Source organism: Suricata suricatta, chromosome 4, assembly GCF_006229205.1.
Source record: "Suricata suricatta isolate VVHF042 chromosome 4, meerkat_22Aug2017_6uvM2_HiC, whole genome shotgun sequence".
Lineage (NCBI taxonomy): Eukaryota > Metazoa > Chordata > Mammalia > Carnivora > Herpestidae > Suricata > Suricata suricatta.
This window is the reverse complement of record NC_043703.1, coordinates 52,829,977-52,857,909: the sequence shown is the minus strand read 5'-3', so window position 1 is coordinate 52,857,909 and position 27,933 is coordinate 52,829,977. Positions and strand designations below refer to the sequence as shown.

Sequence of the window (27,933 nt, the reverse complement as noted above, 5' to 3'; positions counted from 1 at the left end):
TTGAGGGAGCAATTTCACTGTTAGACTGGGAGATTTTTCCTGTGTTTTTTTTTCTTTTTTTGTAACTCAAAGACAGAATATAAGGTCAAGAGAAGTCACAACCATACACTTCAAGGTCATTCTTTCTTTGTATGTCATCTGGAGAATAACAGATATTTGGAGAAAGAGAGAAAGAAAAGAAAAGAAAAGAAAAGGATAGAGGGAAGAAGGAGCGAAGAAGGAAAGAAGAAAGGATTTCCATTAATATATACTGCACTTACACCAATCTCAAATTATTTTTAAAGAAAACAAAAGGACAAATCATATTCTTTAAACTCATTTATATAGTGCATTTACCAATTAGATGAAAAACAAGATGCTAACTTATTACCCAAGCCAAGTGCAGCTGAGGTTACATGTTACATATAGTTACCTAAAGAAAAACACATATAAATATTCTTAATATTTTATGTGTAGAACTATGTATATGTGTATGTACACTGATATTATTAGATATATAAGGATATATCAGATGTCAGCTGATTTCCAGATAGTGAGGTTTGTAAGGTCCTATTGAAAATAATACTCTTCAGAGCCATAATTTTTTACTCAATTGGTAGGACTAGTCTATCCAAAACACACTTTTAAAAATGGCATGAAATATGTGAAAAATACAAGGAAGAAAAATCTATGGAAACGGCAAATGCCAAAATCAAGCTGAAAACTCAAGGCGTGCCAAACTCTAAAGGGCATCACCCGTGTGCGCGAGCAAGCAAAAGCGGTCAGCCAGGCTCCTTGAGACCCCTCTCAGCTCAGCGGTCAGGTCCAGGATAGGATTTTTCTCATCTGCCCTGTTTTTCCTTCTTTGGTTTCTGCATGAACCTACATAAATACATTCTTTATCTAGACGGGTGTGTCTTCCTTCTGGTGTGAGTCTAGTTACTTACTGGTTTTGGAGAGAAACAGAGTATTGAAATTGGCCGTGGAAATCCTGGTTTACGTTGCCTTTGAGCCACAGTCCTGTTTGCTTAGGGAGAAGAGCGGGCTGTGCAGAGGAGGCGCCTTCCTCCTCTGTTACTGAATTTCAATGAGCAGAATCGATCAACAAAGTCAGGACATGGTAAGCCCTGACAGGCTCCAGGCCTCCTCTGGGAGGAGGCCAGACTGGAGATTTAAACCTGAGACAGAACTTGTTACATTTAATATTAAAGAAACATGAAGCAATGGCATGCCCCAGGAGGCTCTTTTCTCCTTGACACTGAGGAGTGGAAGTTTCAGCCAGGCGGCCTTCTCTTTCCTGCCTTGTTGTCTAAGTCCACTCAGAAATAAAAGACCTCTTTTGAAGAGAGGTATCGAAATAGTGTATAATAGATGCTAGTAACACATTTTACCAACATAATTAGTAAACTAATGCCACGGGTCATAAATTGGGAGTGTGTGAATTTAGAATTTATTTTGTCCATAGCTTTCCCTTCCTTAAAACTTGAAAGCCAGTACACTCAGCTGCCAGAATATCAACTCCACGTTTTGGAGGCTCGACTTCATGGCAGTCACCAGACAAGTGAGATTGAAGGGTTTACCGCAGACCCTGGCGTGTTTCCGGCCCCACTTGCGCACTGCTGGGGCCATGGTTAGCAGTGCTAACGCCTTCAGTGTTGCTCCTCCCATGGTGTCTCCGATTCCTCTTGATTTATTTCACTGACAAAAATTATGTTTTTAATCTGTCTGCTTCTCTGAGCCAACTGAGAAAAGAAGGAGCACAGAATGGGCCCCATTTCTTATGAATTATTGAAACACACTGTCAGCAACTCTAAATCCTGCTGATGGATAATAGCCTCAGAAGCAGAGGAGACAGCCAGGTCTACGAAGCCTGGTGGAAAAAAGAAAAAAAAATCATGTCTTGAATGGAAAACTGAAGAAACTCCTATTCTGATTTAGAATATGGATTGGGGAGAGAGATTCATAACCCAAATAAAAATTCACCAGTAAATCCTTCTTTAAATGGTCAGGTAAAGTTTCATACCATTCCTGTTTTTCGCTTGTTCTTTCCTTAGCATCTTACCTGGCTGAGATCAGAGTCAACTAAAGCAATTTAAATAATGTTTCAGAGGAAAAGCTTGTGGGCCCTCACACCTTCTATAAAAAGGTGTAAAAAACAGTGTATTAAAAAATAAGCTTATTATTTGAACAACCAAATGGAACTAAAATAAAGGATACTGAGTGTTTTTGTGGAGTTCATGTAAGTCTCATGCTCCCAGGCCTCAGTTCCAAGTCCTCATTTACATCCAAAAAGCATTTGCTGGGGCCTTTCAGGAACTTCCTCTCTGTTCTTTTTGAAGAAATTACTCTTGGGAAGGTATTTAGAACTTTCTGGCCAGCAAAAGAATTAGAGAAAAATATGTTTAATACGGTGCTGACATTTTTCTGTTTCATTAATTTAGGAGTTTATTTTCACCCATCCTACATTATTAAATTCCAAAGAGCAGCTAATATTAATCACATATTTTGCTTCAAGAAACTTCATGAGCTCCACAGACTGATTCAGAATGGACTCGTGGCCCAAAGGGATGCAGACCATCAGATCAGATCCAGTGCTGCTAGGCCCTCAGTGGGAGAAGCCCTTCCCCTCTCTGAGCCTCAGCGACCTGTGTTTGTTCACTCTAAGAGTGAACACCTCCTTAAGGCTGAGACCCTAGGCGGCTCACTTACCACTCTGCCCCCCTCCCCAGACCCTAGACGAGGCCCTGCTTCACTAACACTACTTGGATGAGCTTCGTGACTCTGCAGACATCCTGGGTAGAAAGAGCTTGTCTTTATTCTGTCTCTTCATAGTGAAAGACTGGTGAAAATCTAAACAGCCCACCTTTATTCCAAGATTCATCAGATCCCCAAAGCTCACCCCTCATAGATGCTTTCCGAAGGAGGTGCCCGAAGTTGAGGGTAAGGAAACACTACCGACAGTGGTCATGAGAACAGCTTTTGAATGCTGATCTCGTGACATTCTTGCTCAAGACTGATTTCTCTTTGGTTCCTTCTTGTACTTAGGCCGTGAGCTTTGCTAAGTGTAAATTTTGGCTCTGCTTCCTGTTGGGCTTCTGCCTCCTGGTTTCCACCTTGTCTCAGTAGCAGAACTTCTAGCTCTGACCATCAGCTGTGTCCTTGATCTAGTTTATTGCATGTCCTTAAGGTCTCCTGTTCTCTTTTCTCCATAGACCTGGGCCAAGGTACTACAGCCATTTTAAAATTCATGGCTTGGTTCTGACAGTATGTCCTGGCAAGGAGAAAAGAAACTAGAATGCCTTGTCTTCTAATGTTCTTTCCCTACCCTGGAAAACAGACTAAAAACTGTAGTTTGCCTTTCTGAACTGCATAGGTGCATTATAAAGACTAATATCCGTGAAGCCTGTGTGGATTAATGTGAAAAGCAGCCATGTAGAAGATTGCCAAGCTATTGCCTTGGCAACATCTCCACATTAGAAAGAAACCTTTAACGCAAGCTATAATTATAAATAAAGGAGACTGTTTTTGTTTTTATCAAGCACACCAAACTCTGTATTTCCAGGTGCCTCTTGTCTCCTTCAAATTAGCCATTGCACAAAACTGTCACTTATGTCACTGATTTAAGCAATTAATCTCTGCTCAAAAAAATTGCTTGGAATGACCTTTTCGTATTTCCTTTAGGACTGATGGCACATTTCCCCCCCAAATGTCCTTAATGGTAAAAAGCCTTTGTTCTATTAGGGTGGCCCTGAAAATGCCAAATGTGGGTGGAAAGTTAGCTATTAATCTAGGAAGTACTAGAAAAAGAGAGAGAGGTGGAGAGAAAGTAGATTAATTCCATCATAATTATAACTATAGAGAGAGACCTGATTCTAAAGTAATAAGGTGGATGTGTGGGTACGCATGCATGAACATGGGAGGTATGTGTGGGGGGAGGTGACAAGTGTATTACAAAAGAGAGAAAGAGACAATATGTTAGGTATCCCAGTTTGTCGGTGGAGTAGTGACTTTATGTTTCACTGAACAAAGAAATCAAATCTAATAGACCGTGTATGCTACAACTTCCAGCCTGTCAGGATAATTTCTCAGCTTCAGTTTGATTGGAAGCGTGCGCGCACACACACAGGCAATGCCATCACTGAGAAGGCAGAAGGTCCCATGCAACACACCACGGGCACATCTTTCCTCTCCCTAGGATTCACACAGCTGCAGAACATCAGCCAACAGGACTGGATGTGCAGACTTGTGAGTGCTTTCAGTTGGATTTTTGAAGAAAACCTTAACTTGTAAACTGTCATTTTGCCCCTAAAATGCAAGCTCTTCCCCTCCCCCCCATTGCTTTCCCTTTTTCCACTGCTGCTAGTTTCTACTCCCATTATTCCTTCCCTCAGGCCTCTCTCTGCTTTTACAAAGACAAGCAATTATTTTCAGCTTCAAGAAGGATGCTGCCCCTTAGGGTCTTTCCAGATGTAATGAATGTGGGAAAGGTGGATGATTTACAGAGCAACAGCTACCTGGCAGATACTGTGCGATATTTTGCTATCAACACCAAGGGACTGGAAAGAGTAGTTTTGCTAGTCACAGAAAAGCTGTAAGAAAAAAAGAGGAATCGGAGCCTTCCCCTCCCCTCTTCAAATATTTGGTTGCTTCTTTCTTTCCCATTGGCAGTTAACTCCATTTTTAAAGGCCTACAAAAGAGACAGAAACATACTTGCTTTGTGAATTCCTGTATTTCCTAATTCATTCTGTATGTGATTTCTGATCAACATTAACAACGGGCTGAATTCCTGGGTGTGATATTTCCTGGATCCCCAGGTTGGGTGCGTAGGTTGGGGGCGGTGTGGTTCCACCTGTCAGATTCTACTGAGAACCACTTGAGGCTAAGTCTGTACATGGGACCTCAGCCCATGTTGTTGCTCCTAATTCTCAGTGGTTCTAGTCACCTCTCACCCTGTAACTGACATACCTAGTTTCTCACTTCGTCAGTACTGATAATTTGGCACATTTCAGGAAATGCTCTCTTATGCCAGAGCCTATGGAGGCCCCATGTTCATAGCTTGTTTATTTTCTATTTTAATCCCTCTGATAAATTACTGCAATATTTAGAGTGGATTAGTTGGGTCTGTTTTACCCTGTTGCTTAGATTCAATTAAGGTTAACAATCATTTATGGAATCCTTGCTAAGGACAGGTATAAACGCTGAAGACAAATAAAAAGTTAAGACACAATTCGAAATTAAGGGCCCCCGGGTGGCTCAGTCCATTAGCCTCTGATTCTTGATCTCCACTCAGGTCATGATCTCATGGTTTGTGAGTTCAAACCCTGTGTTGGGCTCTGTGGGCCAGTGTGGAGTCTGCTTGGGATTCTCTCTCTCTCCCTCTCTCTCTGACCCCTGCCTCCTGGCATGCATGCTCTCTCTATCTCTCAAAACAAATAAACATTTAAAAAGGTTAAGACATAATTCACAATATAATTGGGTAGATAATTCAAGCACAAAAAGGAACATAATGCAAGGAAGAGTAAGACAAGGGTTTTAGGATACATATGACATCACTCATTTACTATTATGCTCTTAGATGTTGGCCATCAGGAACAAGGTGCTAATGAGGAAGATAGTGAACAACAGAAAGCAGGAAAAGAGGCTCTAGAAAACACTTCTCCAATAAATAAGTTCAAATCTCAATTCTAAAAGGGGCCTGTGTTCCTCTGGCTACACTGAACCCTCTGACTAGTGAGTGCTATGTTGGTCAATCTGTGTTCAGAGTATGCCATGTAGAGAAGCCATTATTTATTTTTTTAAGACTTTTTAATTTTAATTGTTTTTAAATGTTTATTTTTGAGAGAGTGTGAACTCTTGTGAATGGGGGAGGGGCAGAAAGAGGGACAGAAGATTCAAAGCAGGCTCTGTGCTGACAGCAGGCAGACAGATGTGGGGCTTGAACTCATGAACCATGAGGTCATGACCTGAGCTGAAGTTAGTTGCTTAACCAACTGAGCCACCCAGGTGCTCCAAGACTTTTTAAGAGCAGTTTTAGGTTTATTAACAAAGTTGAGAGGAAGGTACAGAGATTTCCCATATGTCTCCTTCACTCACACATATATAACCTCCTGCATTATCAACTTCACTCACCAGAGTAGCACATTTTTTTAAACCAGGGATGAACCTACATTGACCAATCATGATCCCCCAAAGTCCATAGTTTACCTTAGGGTTCACTCTTGGTGCTGTACATTCTATAGATTTGGACAAATGTCTAATGACATGTCCACCACTGTCATATCACACATAGTATTTTTACTTCCCTAAAAACTGCTCTATTCATTCCCTAACCCTGGTAAATGCTGATCTTATTTTGCTTTTTACTTTTTTTAGTTTATTTATTTTGAGAAAGCATGAGCAAGGGATGGGCAGAGAAAGAGGGGGAGACAGAATCCCAAGCAGGCTCTACACTGTCAGCCTAGAGCCCAGTCTGGGGCTTTAACTCATGAACCATGAGATCATGACCTGAGCTGAAACCAAGAGCCAGATGCTCAACTGACTGAGCCACTCAGGGACCTCAACTGCTTATCATTTTATGGTTTCCATAGTTTTATCTTTTCCATAATGTTATATAGTTGCTATCATACACTTTGTAGCCTTTTTAAATTGGGTTCTTTCCTTTATTAATATGCATTTAATGTTCCTCCATGTCTTTTCATGGGTTGATTAGATTACTTCCTTTCTCGTGCTGAATAATATTCTGTTGTATGGATATACCACAGTTTATTTAACCATTCATCTACTAAATGAAATCTTGGTTGTTTCCATGTTTGAGAAATTACTAATAAAGCTGCTATAAATATCCACGTGTAGGAATTTGTATAAACATTAAGTTTGCAACTCATATGGGTAAATACCAAGAAGCACTATTGCTGGATTATATGATAAAAGTATATTCTTATGTAAGAAACTGCCAAAGTAGCTGCAAAGTAGCTGTGCCATTTTATATTCCCACCAGCAACCTCTGAGAATTTCTGTTGCTCCAAATCCTTGCCAGAATTTGGTGTTATCGGTGTTCAAAATTTTGACCTTTTTAATAGATGTGTAGTGGTATCTTGTTGTTTTAGGAGAAGCTGGTTTGTTTGTTTGTTTGTTTGTTTGTTTAGAGAATAATAATAGAATCCAAAAGTTGGAAGAGACCTCACAGGCCATCTTACCCAAACCTTTAGAAGAAGCTAACTTCCTTTCTCCAACAGAAAAATTACTCTATCAGAGACAGATAGTATATTTCTCTAAATAGACCCAAAAGTGATTCATTCACTTCCTCCTGATCCAGTAGCTTACTCTTTCTTCAGACAATTCTGTTCATCTTTCTTACATCAAGAAGAAATCAGGGCGCCTCGGTGACTCAGTCGGTTAAGCGTCCGGCCTCAGCTCAGGTCATGATCTCACGGTTCGTGGGTTTGAGCCCCGTGTTGGGCTCTGTGCTGATAGCTAGCTCAGAGCCTGGAGCCTGCTTCAGATTCTGTATCTCCCTCTCTCTCTGACCTTCCCTGCTTCCACTGTCTCTCTCCATCTCTCAAAAAAATAAATGAAACAAAAAAAATTAAGAAGAGGAAATCTACTTCCCTGTAATCTCCACCAGATGAACAATTAAACCCTTCACCATGAAAGGCCTGGGAACAGGTATTGCGACCCATCATCTGTCAGTTTCTCACCTTATCCCTCTACACCATTCTCTTGGGCCGCTCAATTCACCAATTCCCTCAATAGGCATTCCCTTGTGATTCTTTTACTTTGTTTGAATGCAAAAATAATTAATGGCTAAAGTAGAAAATATATTAGAGCATAAAGGAACAACTCTAGAAGCATGTAGAAAGGTAGAAAGATAAATGTGTGTTATGAATACTATAAGAGCACGGAAGAGGAATATCTGAGTGAAATTGGGTGACCACACTGAGCTGACTGCTGATGGATGAGTAAAAGGATAAGAAGCAGATCTAGAGAAGATGCTTCAGAGAAGATGTTCAGAGCTTATGCTATAGTCCAGAGGCTATAAAGTACACAATATTTAGAGAATTGCAGGAGCTCAATCTGGCAAATGGCTTGTATGAGGAAGTGGTAAAAGATAAAACTATGAAAAACAGTATGGAGATTCCTCAAAAAATTAAGTAATCCAGCAATGCCACACCTGCATATGTATCCAAAATAACTGAAATCAAGATCTCAAAGACACATCTGCATTCTCATGATCACTGCAGCATTATTTACAATAGCCAAGATATAGAAACAACTCAAATGTCCAAAAATCAACTAATGAATAAAGAAACTTTGGTATATACATACAGTGGGATATTATCCAGCCTTGAAGAAGGATATCCTACCATTTGCAACAACATAGTTGGACCCAGAAGCCACCATGCTAAATGAAATAAGACATGAATTGTTTGAAGACAGAGGCTAGTCTATGGAAAATTCCTCCAAATTTTACAAATCTTATATGAAAGAAATTTTACCAAGGTTTTCCCAATTTTGATAATACTAAAAATGTATATGATCATTTTTATAATGAGTTGTGAAACAAAACTAAACTTTTAAACATTATCAAAAATAAAAACAATTTTAATTAACCACACTAGAAGACAGGGAGGATTATCTTTCTATTATTTCTATTGAAAAATATCATAAAAGTCTTTGTCATGAAGAATCAAACAAAGGGAAAAAGAATATGCAACCCACATATATTTTGATAGTTATTTAATTAAAAACATGTTACTTATTTCTGGATTTCCTGATATTTGTGGTATTTGTCAGCTTTCTCAAATTTGTAATTTAGTATGATCTTAAATAAAAAAATAGAAAAATCATAGATTTAAATGAAATAATAGCACCAATTATATCAAATGTAATTGGTCTAGCCACATCAAATAAAAAGCAGACATTGTCAGATCAGATATCCAAAAAACCCTACTATATGATTTCTATAACAAACTCACTTTAAATATAAAATGCAGATGGGTTAAAAGTAAAAGAACTAAAAGGATAGTCCATGCTAACACTAATTAAAATAAATAATATTACACAATGTAGATTTCAAAGGAAAATTATAGGCAGGGATAAAGAGGGTGGTTTTATAATTATAGAGAAGCAATTCATCAAGAGGGCATAATAATTCTATATGTGTTTGTACCTATTAACAGAACTTCAAAATACATGAAGCAAACACTGGTAATACTGGAAAAAGAAATAGACAATCCACTATGGTGGTCACAGATTTCAATACTGCCCTCTCCATAACCGACAGAGGTAGGCAGAAAATCATTAAATATGTGAAATACTTGAATAGCACTATCAACATACCTGAGCCAATTAATACTTCTAGGAAACTCCATCCTATATCAGCTGCATATACACATGTTTTATAAATGTACATGGAACATTTACCAGATGTATTAGTTTCCTAGGGCTACCATACAAAATACTATCTTATTTATAAAAACTAGGTAACTTAAAAATGACAGAATTGTATTCTCTCACAGACATTGAAAGATAGGCACCCTAATCCAGTATGACCTCATTAGATCTGCAAAGACCCACTTTCCAAATAAGGTCACATTCACAGGTACCAGGGTTAGGACCTGAACTATCTTTTGGGAGGGACACAAGTCAACCCATCACACCAGATTAGACTACACGATGGACAAATAAACAAGTCTTAATAAATTTTAAAAGACTGAAATAATGTAATGCATGTACTCTAACTTTAATGGAATTAAATTAAAAATCAATAACAAAAATATATTCAGAAAACCTCCAAGTATTTGGCAGCTAAACAACACACTATTTCTTTTTTGAATGTTTATTTATTTTTGAGAGACAGAGAGTGAGTAAGGGAAGGGCACAGAAGAAGGAGACACAGAATCTGAAGCAGGCTCCAGGCTCTGTGATGTCAGCACAGAGCCCTATGTGGGGCTCAAACTCACGAACCATGAAATCATAACCTGAGCCAAAGAAGGCTGCTTAACCAACTGAGCCACCCATGAACCCCAAAACAACACACTTTTAAATAACCCATAGGTCAAAGAAGAAATCATAAATGAAATTAGAAATTAAGTTGAATGAAATGGAAACACAGTGTTTAAAAATCTGTTGGATGCAGCTGAAGAGTGTTTAGGAGTATATCAGATATTTGCTTTAAGTACTTCTAGTATAATACGGTTATATTAGTAAAGTAGAAAGGCTCAAAATTCATGACTAAAGTTGGCACTTCAAGAAACTAGAAAAAGTATATGAAGACCAAAATAGGGATAAAAAAGGAATTAAAATGGATACAAACAGAAATTAATGAAGTAGAAAACAGAAAAACAATAAAGACAAATCAATGAGAGAACAAGCAAAAAACTGAGTTCTTTGAAAAAAATTAATAAAATTAATAAATTCTAGTTGGACTTATCAGGTAAAGAAAATACATAAATTGCCAGTTACAAGAGTAAAAGATCCTTGCTAAAGATCCTATAGTCATGAAAAGAAAAATTGGGAACAAATTTATGCCTATAAATTCTACAATTGAGATGAAATGAAAAAATGCTTTGAAATACACAAATAATCAAAGCTCACCTAAGAATTAGCTAGCCCGGATTATCCCTATATATTTTAAAGAAATTGAATTCATACTTACAATTCCAAACACAAACAGCATTTTAAGCATTGCCCTTTATAACTGATATACATATATATTTTAATTTGTTCCCCTAGCTGCTTTTAACAACCTCTTGATCTTTGGTGTTCTGTAGTCAGTCCCACTATAATGTTGTCCACTATGTTTTTTGGCACGGGACTCATTATATTTCCTAAATCTGAGGATTTATGGATGAATTCTAGAAAATTCTCAGCCATACTGCAGGAAGTGGAACCTCCACCATTCACTCCTTACTTAAGTAGTGTTAGGCTATTTTTGGCCCACAACTGCAGACCACATTTAGGCATATGGCTAACTTGCTCAAATTCCAGTCCTCCTAGGTACTCAATTATTGTGACTCTTTTAAATTCAGATAGACTTGTTCATAAACCACCAATGTCTTGTCTCTAATTAGTGGATTACCGAAAACCCCAGTCCTGAAGTAGACACATTTCAGGGGATCTGCCGAGTCCGAGTCCGAGTCTGAGTCCTTCTTTGTGATGGGCCTTTCACCTTCAACCTCTGCTGTTATATTTGTACCACATTACCTTTCTCCAATAATTAAGCAAATCAAAACAAAGATGGGCACCTCACCCAAAATGAGTTCCTCTCTTAGAATTTAGAATGAGAACGAATGAGAGGGAGTCACTTAACAGAAGGTAAAAAGAGAAATAAACCATAGCAAATGAAGCAGAAGCTTTTTGAAAGAAGGGCATGATAGTATGACCAGAAACTCCAACTAGTAGCATCCCTAGAACTGATACTCTCTTCCTCAAAGGATTAAATTACAATAGATGTGAATCCTAAAACCAACCAACCAAACAAAAAACCATCCAATTTACTTAGATAGGTGGGGTAGGGATGTTCTGACTAAACCAGAAAATCAGTATCCTCACAGCAATCCATTTCCCAGTCATTTGCCCTCAGTCTTTGAGCCTGACAGTGGGAAAAAAAGAAAAGAAGTAAAAGAAATATATTCCTCACAAGTTGTTAACAATTTGAGTATCTTATCAGTGTTTGGTATATTTTTGTCAATCCTGGTCTTTATTGATGTATTATAGAAAGTGGGAAATGGTTCCATGGGAGATTACAAACCAGACATCCCCTCTCCGTAACACCAACAGTCACTTTTATCAAATAAAACTATTGACAACACTGGTCATCTGGACTCTGACTTTTCCACTGACATAAATAAGCTCTTCCAAAATAAATTTATTTAAAAAAGTTTTTTAATGTTTTTTATTTATTTTTGAGAGACAGAGAAACAGCGCCAGCAGGGGAAGATCAGAGAGAGAAGGAAACACAGAATCTGAAGCAGGCTCCAGGCTCTGAGCTAGCTGTCAGCACAGACCCCGTTGCAGGGCTCGAACCCATGAACTGTGAGATCATGACCTGAGCCGAAGCCAGACGCCCAACCAACTGAGCCACCCAGGCGCCCCAATAAATTTATTTTTAACAAAAAAAATATCTAGCTCCATAGATTTCGAAAACATTCCTCCAAACCTACACAGAAATCCCACATGTTTTTAAGTCTCTCACTAATGAAATCATCAGTTATTTCCAGTTAGTTATACTATCTATACTTTTCAAAGTATATATACATATATTTTTATTTTGAGAGAGAGCAGAGAGCGTGCAAGCAAGGGAGAGAGGCACAGAGTCAGGGATAGAAAAAGAATCTTAAGCAGGCTCCACACCCAACGTGGAACCTACATGGAGCTTACTCTTCCAACTATGAGATCATGACCTGAGCTGAAACTAAGAGTTGGATGCTTAGCCAACTGAGCCACCCTGGCACCACATCATTATATTTTTATAACAAGATCTGACTCTATCTTCTAGCAGAAATGCCCCTAGAAAAGTATCACATAAAACCTAGTACTTGTAGTTGTAAATCTGTGATTAGCATGGGCATAAGATATTAGAAAATTTCATTCAGAGAATTCACTGGAAGGATAATAATTACACATGCTCCTTTTGCCTCCTTTATAAACTAAATGGTCAAGTGCCCTATAGTACTAATGAGAACCATTTCTGGCTCCCAGGTTGATTTGCTCAATAACCACAATAATTATTTCACTTCCTGTCCTTCAGTCTCAATAAGTAGAAATAAAAATTTCATTTCCTATATGGGCAAGAGTTTTAATAAGACTGTGTTGGTGAGGCAATTTGAGGTCTCAAATGATTAAAAAGCAAGGAAAGGGTCATCTAGGAGTCCTAGAAGAAAAAGGAAGGTTATTATTATTATGAGACATTGAGGAATCTCTGCTTCCACTTCTCAGCAGTGTTGCTGAAATATCAGAAAGGAGTGCTCAAACAGTGCTGTCAGTTTCCAATCATTTCTCCAATGCAGGAGGAGTTAGGCCAAGATATGCACACTGATGTTGTGTTTAGAGATGATGAAGCAGTTTATATGTGCAAACAAAACTCATATAAATTCATATAATCTAACTGCAGAGGAGCACTACATGCTAGGACCACAGTAGGGAAGGGGGAGAAGGCAAAGGAAACACCTTGGTATGGCTACTAAGAGCCTCAGAGAATTCTCTTAGGTAAAGAAAATTACAGTGAGTGCACGCTCGTACCATTCCTGCACATGCCTGATTCCATCACCCCTTATACTGAAGCCCAACATTTTCATAAATGATTATACATAAAAGAAAAGTAATTGCTTTGCTTTCTTAGGAAAGAAATATAAAAAGCTTAATTCATCACATTTTAAGATAATAATAATATCAAACCATCCTCAATGCACAAAATATGTTCTAAATTACCTCTATAAATTATCCTTTAGTCCCAAGTATGGTCCAGTAAGGGGGGGGGGGAAGGGAGTGAGGAGGAGGCAAAAAAGGGAGAGAGAGAGACAGAGAGAGAGAGAGAGAGAGAGAGAGAGAGCGCGTGCACATGCAATAAATAGAGAAGAGAAGGAAAAGTAGAAAGGCAAATAGAAAATGAGGGAGGCAAAGTGTAACAAAAAGGCAGTCCGATATACCAATAAAAATAAAAGAGGAACATGTGAAACGAGTATGGATAACAAACTTAATTTTGGGGGTAAAAACTGAAGTAATTATAAAATACCTCTTCCTCCCATTCTTTTTACCCACTTATTTACTGAATTTGTGATGACCTTTTAATTTAAATGTTCATAATAGGAAACATAAACATTTGATTTTTTAAATACTTTAATTTTTAAATTATAAAGAATCATAAAAACATAGTTACCTAGAAATTTTCAAATTTTAACAAGGTCTTTTTTTGACAAAATATGCTAACTTTGCTTCTTGCATTATTTTGAAAAGCATCATGACACAAAAGTTCGCCAAGTTGAAATATCAGAAGGATATGGGGAAAAACTTGTCGTTGTTGTTTTTTAATTTTCAAAATACCTAGATCTTTTTGACCAGAAAATGGACCCTGAGCTTATATTCAAGGTCATATCAATTGCTGTCTCTCTGAAACAAAGGAGAAAATATTACTACTGCCCCATGCCTGTGTGTTAAAATGCTGTGAAACTTTTTTTTTCCTTCCTTCCTTCCTTTTCTCCTTTCCTTTCCTCTCCTCTCCTTTCCTCTCCTCTCCTCTCCTCTCCTCTCCTTTCCTTTCCTTTCCTTCCTTCCATCTTCTCTCTCTCTCTCTCTTTCTTTCTTTTGAGGGTTAAATTATTAGCCAAACTGTTTTTGTCAAATCAGTCTGTCAGAATGGTAAGTCAAATGAATAGACAAGGGGTAAAAGTTACTGGATATTTGGCCAGTCATTTCCTATGCAACCCATAGCAGTGATTAGAGCAATACTACTTCTAAAGAAAGTTTGAGGTCATCAAATAAAACCTATATCAAAGGTTCCATCGTACATTAAGATCATGCCTAATGACAACTCAAAATGGTTCAATTATCTAAAATTTCAATTCTTAACTGGTCAGATTTTCCTGCTTTTGTGTTTGTATTAGCAAACTATAATATTCTCATTTTGTTACTGTATAAAAATTCTACTATAATGTAGTGGTACTGAAATTTAGGTACAGATTCTCAGGTCTGCAGAATAGGACACCCAGAAGAGTGTCCCCTAGTAGAGAATGGGACTCCCCAGGTCAAGTTTGAAAGAGGCACTAATTAATATTCTATTTCCTGGACTAACATTTCTCATTTATTTAAGTTATGAAACTCCCTTCACATTGAAATTTTAAAAATAATCCATATTATTTTATTTTTTTAATAAAAGCATACCACTAGATATAAATTCCTTATACCTTAAACACTTATACAACTATGAAACCAAAAGAAATTTATACTTAAACACTATATATATTAAAACAAAATTAGGAAAAATCAAATTTGCAACATTAATTTAGTTTAATGTATGGTGTTTGCTTGCTGAAAGTAGAACTCTGATGTAGAAAAATCTCAACTCAGATCCAATTTTAAAATATACTCTGTCTAGACTGGTGGGTTACCAAGGGTTTGGAGGTAGACGAGATGGGGAGATGCCAGTCAAAGAGTACAAGCCTCCAGGTATTAGATGAGTAAGTCTGGGTATCTAAGTTCAGTACAGTGCCTATAGTTAATAATACTGCATTATGCGCTTGAAATTTGCTAAAGGATAGGCCTTAAGCATTCTATCACACTCAAATAAAAAATAGTAACTATGTGAGGCGATGGATGTGTGGTAATCATTTCATCTAGTATGTGAGTGTCAAATCATCATTTTGTATACTATAAATACATGTAATGTCAATTTTATCCCAATAAATTGAAATTAACAAAAAATTAAAATAGACTCTCTCCCGCCATAAAAAAGTTCATAGTGTACAGAATAAAGCCTAACTTTTTAGCATGGCATTCAAGGCCCTCCAAATAGACCCCTTTCCAATCTCATTTCTTTCTGTTTCCCCCGCTTACCATTCAGACTTCCTACTGGATGACTTGCTATGATTTGCCACTCTCCCAGAACCCAGTCCTTGCACCTGCCTGTGACTTTGCCCATGCTGTCTTCTCAGCCTTACCCTCAACTGCCTACTAAAATTCTAATTTTGCTCTCAGATTCAGCTCCAATGCATCTACTTCATAAAGCCATCTTCCAGTCCCCTGGACCTACCAATCGCATCTTCCTCTGAGTTTCCAGAGCGCATTGTTCACATTATTTCCAATTGCCTGGTATCCTGTTAGTTGTTTATAAATCTGTCTTCTATACTATGATGTTAACCTTATAAAAATAACAGCTTTATTGAGATTAATTCACAGATCATACAATTCACCCATTTGAAGTGTGCAACTGAATGATTTTTAGTATAGTCACAGAGTTGTGCAGCCATTACCACAAACAATTTTAGAACATTTTCATTACTGCAAAAAGAAATGCTATACCATTAGCAGTCACTATGCACTCCCTCACCTCAGCCCTAGGCAAACCATAATTTTCCTTTTTGTCTCTATATATTTGCCTATTCTGCACATTTCATATGAGTGGAACCATCCAATATATGATCTTTTGTGTACTTGTAAATCTTTTAAAGGAAGAGACAGCGTCTTATTCTTGGGAGAAAGAGCTAATAAGCAGAATATGTGATATAATAGAGAATAGACAAGTTAGACAGGAGTTAAAATTTCAATTCAGCCATTTACTTGTTGTGTAACTTTGGACAAGTCTCTGTTTCTCAGTTTACACATCTGCAAAAAGAAGACAACAACTCCTCTGTTGAAAGATGGTTGAGAGGATTAGAAAGAGAATATAAAAAGTGCCCAGAAAAGAATTTGCTCAATAAATGGAAGCTGTTATTTATCATTCTCTGCATATCCACAGTACCTGGCATAGTAAACAGTAATGCAAATTGATGTATTAATTAACGGATGAGTGATGAAAAATTTGGATGCCTTTCCTTCAGAATGCCACTGAGCTGTCAACAGCTTAGGGGTAGGACATAGAGTTCCCAGGGCCAGATCTGTCCCGGAAGATCTAAATTAGCTTCCTGTTATTTCTCGGCCATTGTTCTGCCTTGGAGACAGGTCAATGAAGAGAGACAACAGAGTCAATAAACAAATCTAGGATCTGAAATCAGAGAGGAAGAAGTTGGGTTCTGGCCCTGATACTGGCATTCTAAAGGCACTTTGTAAAACAGCACATCCATCTCAACTTCTAGTTTTCATTTGTTATACACTTCTTCCTTAAATAATCATTTCTGCTCTCCCTATGACAGGACAAAAGATATGTGAATCACACCTGAAAACTGCTGGACTTCTCCTGAAGATAGACGAGGGGTACCATATGAATCATGAGTAGAGAAAAGTACAGAGAGAGAAAGGCACAGAACAGGTGTCAATCCAGGGAAGAAAAGTCCAACTACCATAAAATCATGAAATTATATCTAGAGATATCCAAATAAAATGGTAACCAACAAAAAAGCAGTAAGGCTCTCTCACAAGAAAGAAAGACACTCTAACATGCCAATTCAATTCTCAAAATGAAAGCAAGTATTTTTATCAAAAAGGAATAATAATAATTTTAGCTGAGTCATACTTACACAGCAGATAATGATTGAATCAATGACCTGAAAGGAAGTGAATAGTGTGCTTTAAAACAAAAAGGATACACAAGTAATTTAATCACTGTGTGAAAGAAAAATGGTAAGATTTTTTTAAAAGAAAGGATCTAATTTCTTTCTTTTCTTAAAATTTTATTTATTTTTGAGAGACAGAGAGAGACAGAGCATGAGCCAGGGAGGGGCAGAGAGAGAGACACACACACACAGAATCTGAAGCAGGCTCCAGGCTCTGAGCTGTCAGCACAGAGCCCGACATGGGGCCGGAACCCATGGACTGTGAGATCATGACCTGAGCTGAAGTTGGACGCTTAACTGACTGAGCCACCCAGGCGCCCCAGGATCTAATTTCTAAAAGATGGTAGGGCAAGTTACATAATTTTTCTGCAGAATTTAATTTTTAAAACCATAATCCTGAAAATCATGGGGATAATTAAGGATATAATCATTTAATTGGGCAACTGACTATTGAAGCAATGTAGTTTTACCAGACAAAGACCAAAAAAAAAAGTAGAAATGGTCCTGGAAACTTGTGTCATTTTAACATTTAAAAAATATATATAAAGAGCCAGAAAAATTACCTTCAGCTAGAAGCAACTATGTGAAATTCAGATGGAGACATTTAATTGTTGTCATGGAAATGCTTGAATCGACAAATCCCAGCCCTTACACGCGGGCTGAGGAAAATTTCAAGGTGGCCATCAGGTAATAAATATCCTTTACTGCCATGAAGATAGGCTAAGGCATTCCCATTTCAAATTGCTCTAACTCTTTACTTTACCCTTTCCCAATAATTTATCCCATGCTGAGAGAATGTTTACCTTATGATCAAATTAAAGAGGGCCAATAAGCTTTTTTACCCACTTATCTTTTTAAAAATAAGACAAAAAAGAAAGATAATGAAAAGAAAATATATTGGCAGGTCTAGTTCTTTATACTAGAGGCCTGCTCACATATGTTCATCAACAAGTCATTATAAAACCTCATGCCATCACCTCACCTCCCTTTTGTGTAATCAAATATTCTCTCAGGAGATAGAGGCAACCTGAGACCTCATTTCTATATCAAATGTACACAGACAGGAATATCTCTTAAAACTCTCAAAGGATTTGCCCACTATAAATAAGAAATTCTTCGAATATCTAGAGCTGAAGTTAAGAGTGATGTAGACATATATTTTTTCTCATCACTATTTTCCAGATTCTATTAGAGGTCTACTGAAAGTGTTTTCAAACAGATTTAATAGTGGGAATTCCCTGAAGAACAGGTCCAACTCAGCTCCAAAGCTCAGTCATCAAGAAGGGGAAGCAATGTCTGCAGCTTTGATTGGACTTCTGTTTGTGTCAGAAACTCTCAATACTGAAACAGACTTTCAGAACTAAGCCTCCATGGAAGGGATTCCTCTAGTGCTGACAAGCTTGGGAACTGGGAAAGAAGAGAGTAAATAGAAGTAATAAAATGTTGGCATTTATTATTACATTAACTATAACTGAAGTGAACCAACATCCAGACCCCAAATAACCAACATGAAACTCACTGCAAGAAACAAACAGAACACAAATATCCTCCACTATAAAATGATGGCACAGAAAAATTGTTCTGATTCACCAAGCTTCCTTATTCTTTCTAACATTCATAATTATTCTGGTTCTTACCCAAGCATTCAATGTGTTAGTTTTTGACAGGTCATGTAAAATTAAGACTTAGCAGTTGGGTTTGTTTTGTGCCCTAAACATTCTCCAAAAGTTCTGTTTCAAGAGCCAAAAGATTACTATCCAGGCTCGTAGTCACTAAACTCAAGTCCTATATTGGATATTTTCAGTGACTTGTTACTTTACCCAAGTGAAGAGCTCGTTTCTCTCTTTCTTTTTTTTCTTTTAAGTTTTTGTTTTTGTTGTTGTTCTTTGAGAGAGAGAGAGTGAGAGCACATGAGTAGAATGGTCAAAGAGAGAAGGAGAGAGAGAATCCCAAGCAGGCTCTCTGCTGTCAGCGCAGAGCCCAATATGTGGCTGGAACCCACAATCCAGGAGATCATGACCTGAGTCGAAACCAAGAGTCAGGGGCTTAACTGACCGAGCCACGCAGGTGTCCCAGTTTCTCTCTCTCTCTCTCTCTCTCTCTCTTTTTAATGGGAATAATAACATGGTACCTATAATTTGCCTTAAGATTATGGTGAATGTTCTGCAACTATTAGCTCATGGATATTCTTCTGCACAAATATGAAGAGCCATCTCATACTGGAACTGTTATTACACACTAATAAAATATTGATACAGAACATTATAGAAATAGCTTCATAATGGCTAACAGAGCTGAAAGTCATAATTACACATACCTTCTAGCCCTCAGGATACCTTAATGATGCCCATAATCCTTTTTACTTCTCAGGAATAGAAGCCCCAGTAGTCCATTTAGTTTTTCCCTTTATTATCAAAATAGTTTATATTAACAAAAATTCAATCCACAAAAACACTATGGCCTGTGACTCAGATATTTTTAAACTGATCAAAGTATCCTCAAGCATCTCAGATCTCTTAATTAGCCCAGGACAGGTGTGCAGATCTGACTTACAACTTAAGTATTATAAAGGTTAGTTTGATGGAGAATCTAAGACGTATAGTAGAAATGGCAGATTTACAAAGCAGAGGAAAGCAGATGTAATCCCTTCTGCACCCATTACAGTGGGATTCAATTCACGGAAGATGTTGGCTTTCTGTTGGTTTAAGGATGCGAGGATTCTGGAGTCACATAAGGTGTTACACTGAATCACTTCTGAGGAAGGTTGTATGGAATGACAGGGAGAGTTTAGGGTTCTAACCCTCTGCCCTAAAAAGAGGTGGGATTTCAGGTTTTTGAGTTTTAAAAAAGTGTTTACTTATTTATTTTGAGAGAGAGAGAGAGTGTGAGTGGGGAAGGGACAGAGATAGAGAGAGAATCAGCCCAGAACCTGACAAGAATCTTCATCTCATGAACTGTTACATCATGACCTGAGCCAAAATCAAGAGTCAGGACACTTAACCGACTGAACCACCCAGGCACTCCTCATCAACATTAAATTTTGATTTGCTTACAGATCTTTCTCTGAGCTTCTTGAGGGCATCTTTGTACTTGAATGCCTAACACACACCAACAGAGTCACTCAATTCACTGTACTGTATTGAGTCAACTATTTGCACTGCTTTTGCTAACAACATACTAAGTATTGTTTCTGTAAAGAACAAAATGCCAGTTTTAAATTCAGATGGTGGATTAAATCACTGCTTAAGAAACATTCAGCCTCATCCCTCTCCTTAATGAAAAGAGTATATTTTCTCACTCCTTAAACTTAGGCTTGACCATTTGCTTTGCTTTGGCTAACAGGATGTTAGTGGACATGACAGGAAGAGAGGTGTGAAACTGTGCTTGCACAATTGGTCTTGCTCTCTTGAACTCTTGCCTTTCACCATAAGACAAGCATGTCTTGAGTAGCCACTAGTCCAAGGAGGATGAGAGACACTTAGTCATCTGGGTATTTTTTTTAACAAGTTCCCAGGTGATACTGATACCAATATAGATTATGCTGACAAATAGATTACAGATTAGATAATGGAAAGAAATTTTTGAAAGAAACTTATCAGCCTCAAGTATTCATCATGGCACTGGCATCAGTCAGTTATTTAAAGAGAAGGCAATGGAGACAAGTAGTGAACTTGGTAAGCCAATTAAGTAGCAGTTAAGAAATCTCCTTTCCACCTTGTATAATTGCTATAAATTTTAATTGAGGTTATGACTTTAGTCAGTATGGTGCCTGGCATATGAAAGCACTCAATAAATGTTATCATTATCATTATTATATTTTAGTTTTCTTTTTGTTAATTTTAAAACTCACCCAACACAGCCACTAATCACCTCTGCATCGTTGTATGAATATTTTAATCACTTGGTCACTGAGTTTATTCATCTGTAAAATAAAGTGGTTGGAATAGATGATCTTTATTGTGTTTCTGTAGATCTAAAAGTCTCTAATTTTACACTGACAGGAATCCATCACAACTGTCTTAATTAAGGTTTTATATTCACTGAGAGTGCTCCCATTTCTGATCATTACTGTGATGTCCTGAAAATCTTGTTTCTTATTTATCTCATCTAAATTCCTCATCCTATAAATTTATTTAAGTACATTGGACTTTAGGTCAGTTTCTACCCCTATTTATGCCTGGGAACTTAACTGAAGTACTATCAAGAGAGAAATCCAAACAGGAAAGGTTGTATTTTCTGTTTGCAGGGTCATGCTTTTCCCATTGGGGTTTTCTCTGAGGCTTTCCTCAAGAAAACTAAAACCCCATTAGCAGACATGCTGCAAAAAGGAAGCTTCTATTACTTTAATGGTATGGGTCTAATCCCATATTATCTAATCCCAATAATCTATAATGTGATAATTATTTACCATACACTGAAGAGTGTACATTTCAAGTTCTAAGATTCAAAACTATAAATAATTCATTAAGATGCCATTAACTTCACTGAAGGGTCACTGTCTAATATATCAGCATTCTTACTATTAATATAACTTCACTTATATTATGGATAGTAATTTAATCTAATGACGAGTGAGCAACACAGAGCAGAAATGAAATGCACACTTGCCAAAATGGTTAATTTACCGTTGCCCATTTGTCTACTTTTGCAATGCTCTAAGTCTTTGGCTGAAAGTTGGGCTTTTATTACAGGAAACATGGTCTGCAAGCACACTGAATCTCACTGCAACTTGCCTGAATGAACCCCCCTCTCTCTTGCATTATCAGCTTTCTCCCTACTACATCTTTGTTCTCTGCATACAAAAATGGTGTTATTTCTCCCATTTTAGAAAAATCAAAGCTTCTCTTTGTCACAGCCCTCTCCAGGTACTGCCCATCTTCTGCTTCCTTTTGTAGCAATGTACTGCAAAGGTACTGTGCACATTCACTCTCCATTTCTTCTTCTCCCGTTCTCTCTAGATCTGACTCCTATCAGGATCCTCAGTATTTCAATAAAACTGTTGTTTCCTTGATCACCAATTAACTTCTTTTTTTTTTTTATTGTGCTTATGTATTAACCTAAGACTTTTTAGTCCAAATTCTTTTTGTTCTTCTTATTCTGCTCCTCATATTTTTTTCCAGAATACGAGCATTAGATTGTGCAAAAGGATGTGCCATAGAAATATAATGAAATACATGGTCCAAATTAGTAATTATATTTGATTTCATAAATATAAGTAGAGTTTACGCCCTGATCCACAACTCATTCGTAAAAAGCTAATCATTTGCCTTCCAGGGGATCTTCACAACATGGCAACAGGTTTAGGTGGACCTATAATCTCCTAGATGAAGAAAGGTCAATGAGATAAGGCACTTCTTAACAAATCTTTAAATTTCTCCATTTTGGCAAAGTTCCTAACAAGGAAGCAAGAGTGGCATTGAAGTGTCTCCTTCTCACCTTGATGAGCCCTTAAAATGTAATTTACTGTTGCTCTTAATTACTATATGTTCTACAAGTGTTGACTATTTTTGGCCTACAGCAGCCTCACAATCAAATGATGGAGAATAAATGTAATGACCTGTTCTTTTTAAACAGAAATCTAGTGTTAAGGCAAAACAAGATATTTAGACTAATCTGTACGACTCCCACAGGGAGTTTTTTTTTAATAGTTTATTTTCAAATTGGTTTCCATATAACACCCAGTGCTTCTCTCCACAAGTGCCCCCCACCATGACCATCACCCCCTTCCCTCCTTCCCCCTTCCCCTTCAGTTCATGGTTTGTTTTCAGTATTCAATAGTCTCACAAATCATGAGATCACCAATTAACTTCTAATTGCCAAATTCTAAAGTCAATGTTTGGTCTAAGCTGATTGTCCTCTTTTTTGAAATACTTTCTCTTGACTTCCAAGAACACTACACTCTCTTGTCTGTCCTTCTACCTCAGTGGCTTTTCTTTCTTGACATTCTTTCCCGAATCCTCTTCAATTCCCTACCTCTAATGTTGGAATGCCCCAGGGTTGAGCTTTCAGATGTCTCTTCGCTAAGGACATTTATTCTCTACATGATCTCACTCATCCTGTAGCTTTCAATACCATCTATGTAGATGATTCCAAAATGTCTACAGGCCTTCCTTGATCATTCTTTCTAAAATAGCACTCCTTCTGTCATTTTTCTTCTATTTTTATCACTTTTAAAATCTACTCTCTAGGGGCGCCTAGGTGGCTCAGTCGGTTAAGTCTCTGACTTCGGCTCAGGTCAGATCTCACATTTGTGGGTTCAAGCCCCGCGTCAGGCTCTGTGCTGACAGCTAGCTCAGAGCCTGGAGCCTGCTTCCGGTTCTGTGTCTCCTTCTCTCTCTGCCCCTCCCCTTCTCATGCTCTGTCTCTGTCTGTATAAAAAATAAATAAAGCATTTAAAAAAATTAAAAAAAATAAAATAAAATCTACTCTCTCAGCAACTTTCAAATATGTAATATACTGTCACTAACTACAGTCACCATTATGTACATTAAATCCTCAGGATTTATTTACTTTATAACAAGAGGCTTGTACCTTTTGACTTTCTTCACTCATTTGCCCACCCCACCCCCACCTCTGTCAACCACCAATCTGTTCTCTGTATCAATGAGCTTGTTTTTGGGGGGGGGTTGTTTTCTTAGATTCTACATATAAATGAGATCATATGGTATGTGTCTTTCTGCATCTGACTTATTTCACTTAGCATAATGCTCTTGAGGTCCATCTTTGTCATTGTAAATGGTAGGATTTCCTTCTTTTCTGGCTGAGTAATATTCCATTGTGTATGTGGATCTTCTTTATACAGCCATACATTGATAGACATTAGGTTGTTTCTGCATCTTGGCCATCATAAATAATGCTTCAATGAACATAGGGGTACATTTCTCTTTTCAAATTAATGTTTTAGCTTTCTTCAGATAAATATCCAGAAGTAGAATTGGTGGATCATATGGTGGCTCTTATTTTTTTTAACTCCTCAAAACCTTTTATTATAGTACACAAGCTGGGACTGTTGGGAAGGGTAGCTCTAGCGGGTGACTGCTGCCCTCATTAGCACTGGATGCGCATCCCAATGGCCATGGATGTGCCACAGGTGCTGCCACCCTACATCATGATTTTCCTGATGCTGCCCATCAACTCCTGACCCCACACTTTAATCCTGAGACAGGAAAAGGTACCCAAAAAGTGCCCCAGCCACTATGCCCACTGCACAGCCCATCAGAAAAGCCTATCTTCATGGGTTCAAAGCAGTTTGGCTGGGGCTGTCTGTAGGGCCCTGTGACCACTGGCATCTCAGTCATGTCTTCAGTTGCTTTATTATTAATTTTTTGAGGAATCTCCATAATGTTTTCCACAGTGGCTGCATCAATTCCCACCAAGAGTACACAAGGCTCTCTTTCTTCACATTCTTGCCAATGCTTGTTATCTCTTGTCTTTTTGATAATAGCCTTTCAAACAGGCATGAGGTGATGTCTCATTGTGGTTTTGATTTGCATTTCCTTCATGTTAGTGATTTTGGTTAGTGATGTAATTTTCTATTCCCTTTCCCTGCTTTATGTTCCTTCACAGTACTTACTTTTTAGCAATAGCTTTATATTATATACCTATTCATTTATTTGTTTTTCATGTTCCTTCTGAACTGGAATGTAAACTCCATGAGGGCAGGGATTTGGCCTTGTTTCCTGTTGTATCTCTAGCATGTGGAACAGCATGCAGAATGGTGTATATTAGGTACTCCATAAATATTTGTCAAGTGAATAATTAATGACAAAATCTATTCTTTCCAAATTGTTCAACACCAATTTCATTTGTGTAAGAGTGACAGGCAAGCAATAGTTTAAGCTCTCAGAGTGGGATTACAGCAGGCTGCCCGAGTTATACTCAGCATGCCAGGATGAAGGAAGATGAGCTGAGGGGCACAAGAAAGGGGGCCCTGTGCCGTGGTAACAATTCTGTGTCCAAACTGGGGAATGGTAAATCTGGTCCAGCCCAAATCAGGTGTTGGTTTTGGGTGGGGAAACCATGGGATGCGAGGGCCCACGCATAGAGACACAGCTTTAGAATATCAGGTGAAGACTGTCAACTATAGATCTCTAAACAGCAAACAAGGTCTAGGGAAACTATCAGATGTTCTGAAGCAAAAGAAAATGTGCAAAGCTCACAAGAGACCTGCCACCTTAAGGCCTATTTCCTTAATTTCAGTGTAGAATCATGGCTTTCTGCAGACGGCTTCATGCACAATCCAGTATCAGACGTGGGATGGACGGGGGCAGGTGTTGTGGAAAATGTAAAAGTGCCTCTACAGGAGACGATAAGACACAGCTAGTAAGAATAAGAGCATCATGTAACATGCGACCTGCTCAGCAGAGGCATGGAGTCCTAGCAAATTATGTCTGTAAAGAGGCTATTTCTGGATGGTGTTTAAATATAGAACTGGTCTCTTGAGTACAAGAAAAAAGAATAATTTACCAGTCAAAAATCTCTTCATCTGTAAAATGTAAGCTTTAAACAGAGTTCTTCTGTATGTTTCCTTCTAGTTCTAAATTGCTATCATTCTTAATTCATACACACGTAACCCTATATACATATACATTGATAGGTAATAATAAAATCTCATTAATTTGGACTTTGCTAATCTGAAATTTATGATTAACCATCAAAGCGAGCCTAGTTGAATTTTAATTTTGCTCTGAGACTTAGTAGCTTGTTCAACAAAGAGTGTAAACAAATTATAAAAGGAATGCTCACAAAGTTTAAAGAACAAACTGTTTTCAAAGCATTCAGAACTCCTATTTTTGAACAAATAGCTAAAGTGGACATTGGCCATTTGGACGAGTGTTTGGATATACTTCATGCAGATCTCGGGGCTGGGGCCCCCTGGACAGAGAGTTGACATACCAGTTCCCTAACCCTCCCCTCCATTCAGAGCATAGGAGTCAGTTTGACTTGACTGAAGGAGATGCCAGAGGAAATTGTATCCAGAAGAACCATGGCCTAACTGCTTATCCCTTGAGGCTCCTACTGTATTTCTTGTTCTGATAGTCAAAAGGGCCATGCAAAGTGTACACTAGAAAAGATGTATTCTTTCCTTACGAACAGGTTATTATATAAAATCCATTGATTTGGAAAGATTAATTGAATGCCTACCACACAGGAGGCACAGACAATATCCTTGTCACATTATGGATTTTTCACTGCCACATGTTTATTTGTCTACAGCTCTTGAAAATATGTTAGAAGAATATCTCATTATTACACAGTTAATTCTAATGGGAATTTCAGTTACATTGCCTCAAAAGGCTGTATGTGGACCTCATAGGCACATGGGAATGTTACCAAACATAGAAACTAAGGTGATTAACGAATATAAAATTTAGCAAACTTTTAGGATATAGGTCAGAAAAGTGGAAATGCAGAATGAGATGCAAATTGAAAAAACCCAGGAAGGTAATGGAAAAAGACATCATGAAAATTGCATAACTAGAAATCTTCATTATCCCTTAGAAAAATCATCACAAAGTGAATACTGAAGGGGAGGCAGATGTGAGAAAGCCGGAATAGCAGTTGTACAACCTGTCAGCCACTCTCTGCGGCTGAATCAAAAGACTAATCAAGATAGGCAGCCATGGTCCTCAAGCTACACTGATTACATTGAGGTCACTTCCAACTCAGTGTTTTTCCTAATGCTGCTTTCTTCACCTATTCTCTGACTTTTCAGATACTTTTTCAGATTCTTTATTAAAGCAGTGCTACAATTCCAGCTTGACCGTAGCCCTGTCTAATTCCTCCTTCCAAAAATGACAGCCACGTTCTGGATGCCCCACAACATCAAAATTTAGCACTAAATGGTTATTTAACAGATGTTGAATACTTCTGGATTAGACTATAGATTTCTTATTTGTAGGACTCATGCTTTATTAAACCTTTTAAAACATATGCTTATGAACTTACTTCTGAGAAAAGTCTTATAAGGTATAAAAACTAAATTAATTATATATTTAATGAAATGCCTTTATTGAAAAGAATAATACAATAGGAAAGTGAAACTATTGTGGAAAACTTGGGATGTGTAGTCCCCATACCCAATGCACTTGACTCCTTATAAAAGAAGCACGAAAATATTTTTTATGGACATATTGATTGATGAATGTTTATAAGAGAGTTTTTCTTTACTGAGACCTTTCATTCTAACCTATATATTCATAAGGTATGAAGTTGATTAGTGAAAATAATCAGACAATATGTTTTAAAGTAAACTCAACACATTCACCACCACCTTCTAAAGACTGCTGAGCCTCCCATATCCTCTATCATATTTAAGGACATCACCATTCACCCAGTGACCTAAGCCAGGAACCTGGTGGCCACCTAGCATTTTGTCCTTACTGCCATATTTTATTCCTCATCTGAAGGTTCTTGTAACCAATTCCACTTTGTGTGGAGAAAAATTTTCCCACACATCACCAAGCAATTCTCAGACACCAGATGATGTCCTACAATTCAACTCAGTTAGGCTAGTACCTGGAGATAGCGTCCAATTCCACAGGCTCTCACAAGACTTCCATCATCTACCATTCCCATTCTCACCCTCACCCCCTCCATTTTATATGCCATCCCCAAGTCCAGGCTGTCCCAAGCTCCCTCCTCAGGTTTGACAGTTTGCTAGAATGGCTCACAAAACTCAGAGAAACATTTTACTCAGTAGATTACTGGTTTATTATAAAAGGTAGGACTCAGGAACAGCCAGTT

The 27,933-nt window shown here is 37.8% G+C and overlaps 1 protein-coding gene and 1 pseudogene across 1 annotated transcript in view; both read right to left on the bottom strand.

Moving 5' to 3' along the window:
• Positions 1-1,319: 1,319 nt before the first annotated feature.
• The window catches only part of LACC1 (laccase domain containing 1), a 48,552-nt gene continuing 21,938 nt past the window's right edge, over positions 1,320-27,933 (bottom strand). The window contains exon 8 of the transcript XR_003907643.1: positions 1,320-1,849. The gene's annotated coding sequence lies outside the window, so the exon portion shown is untranslated. The remainder of the gene's footprint in view (positions 1,850-27,933) is intronic.
• Positions 24,235-24,476, bottom strand: LOC115289468 (annotated as a pseudogene).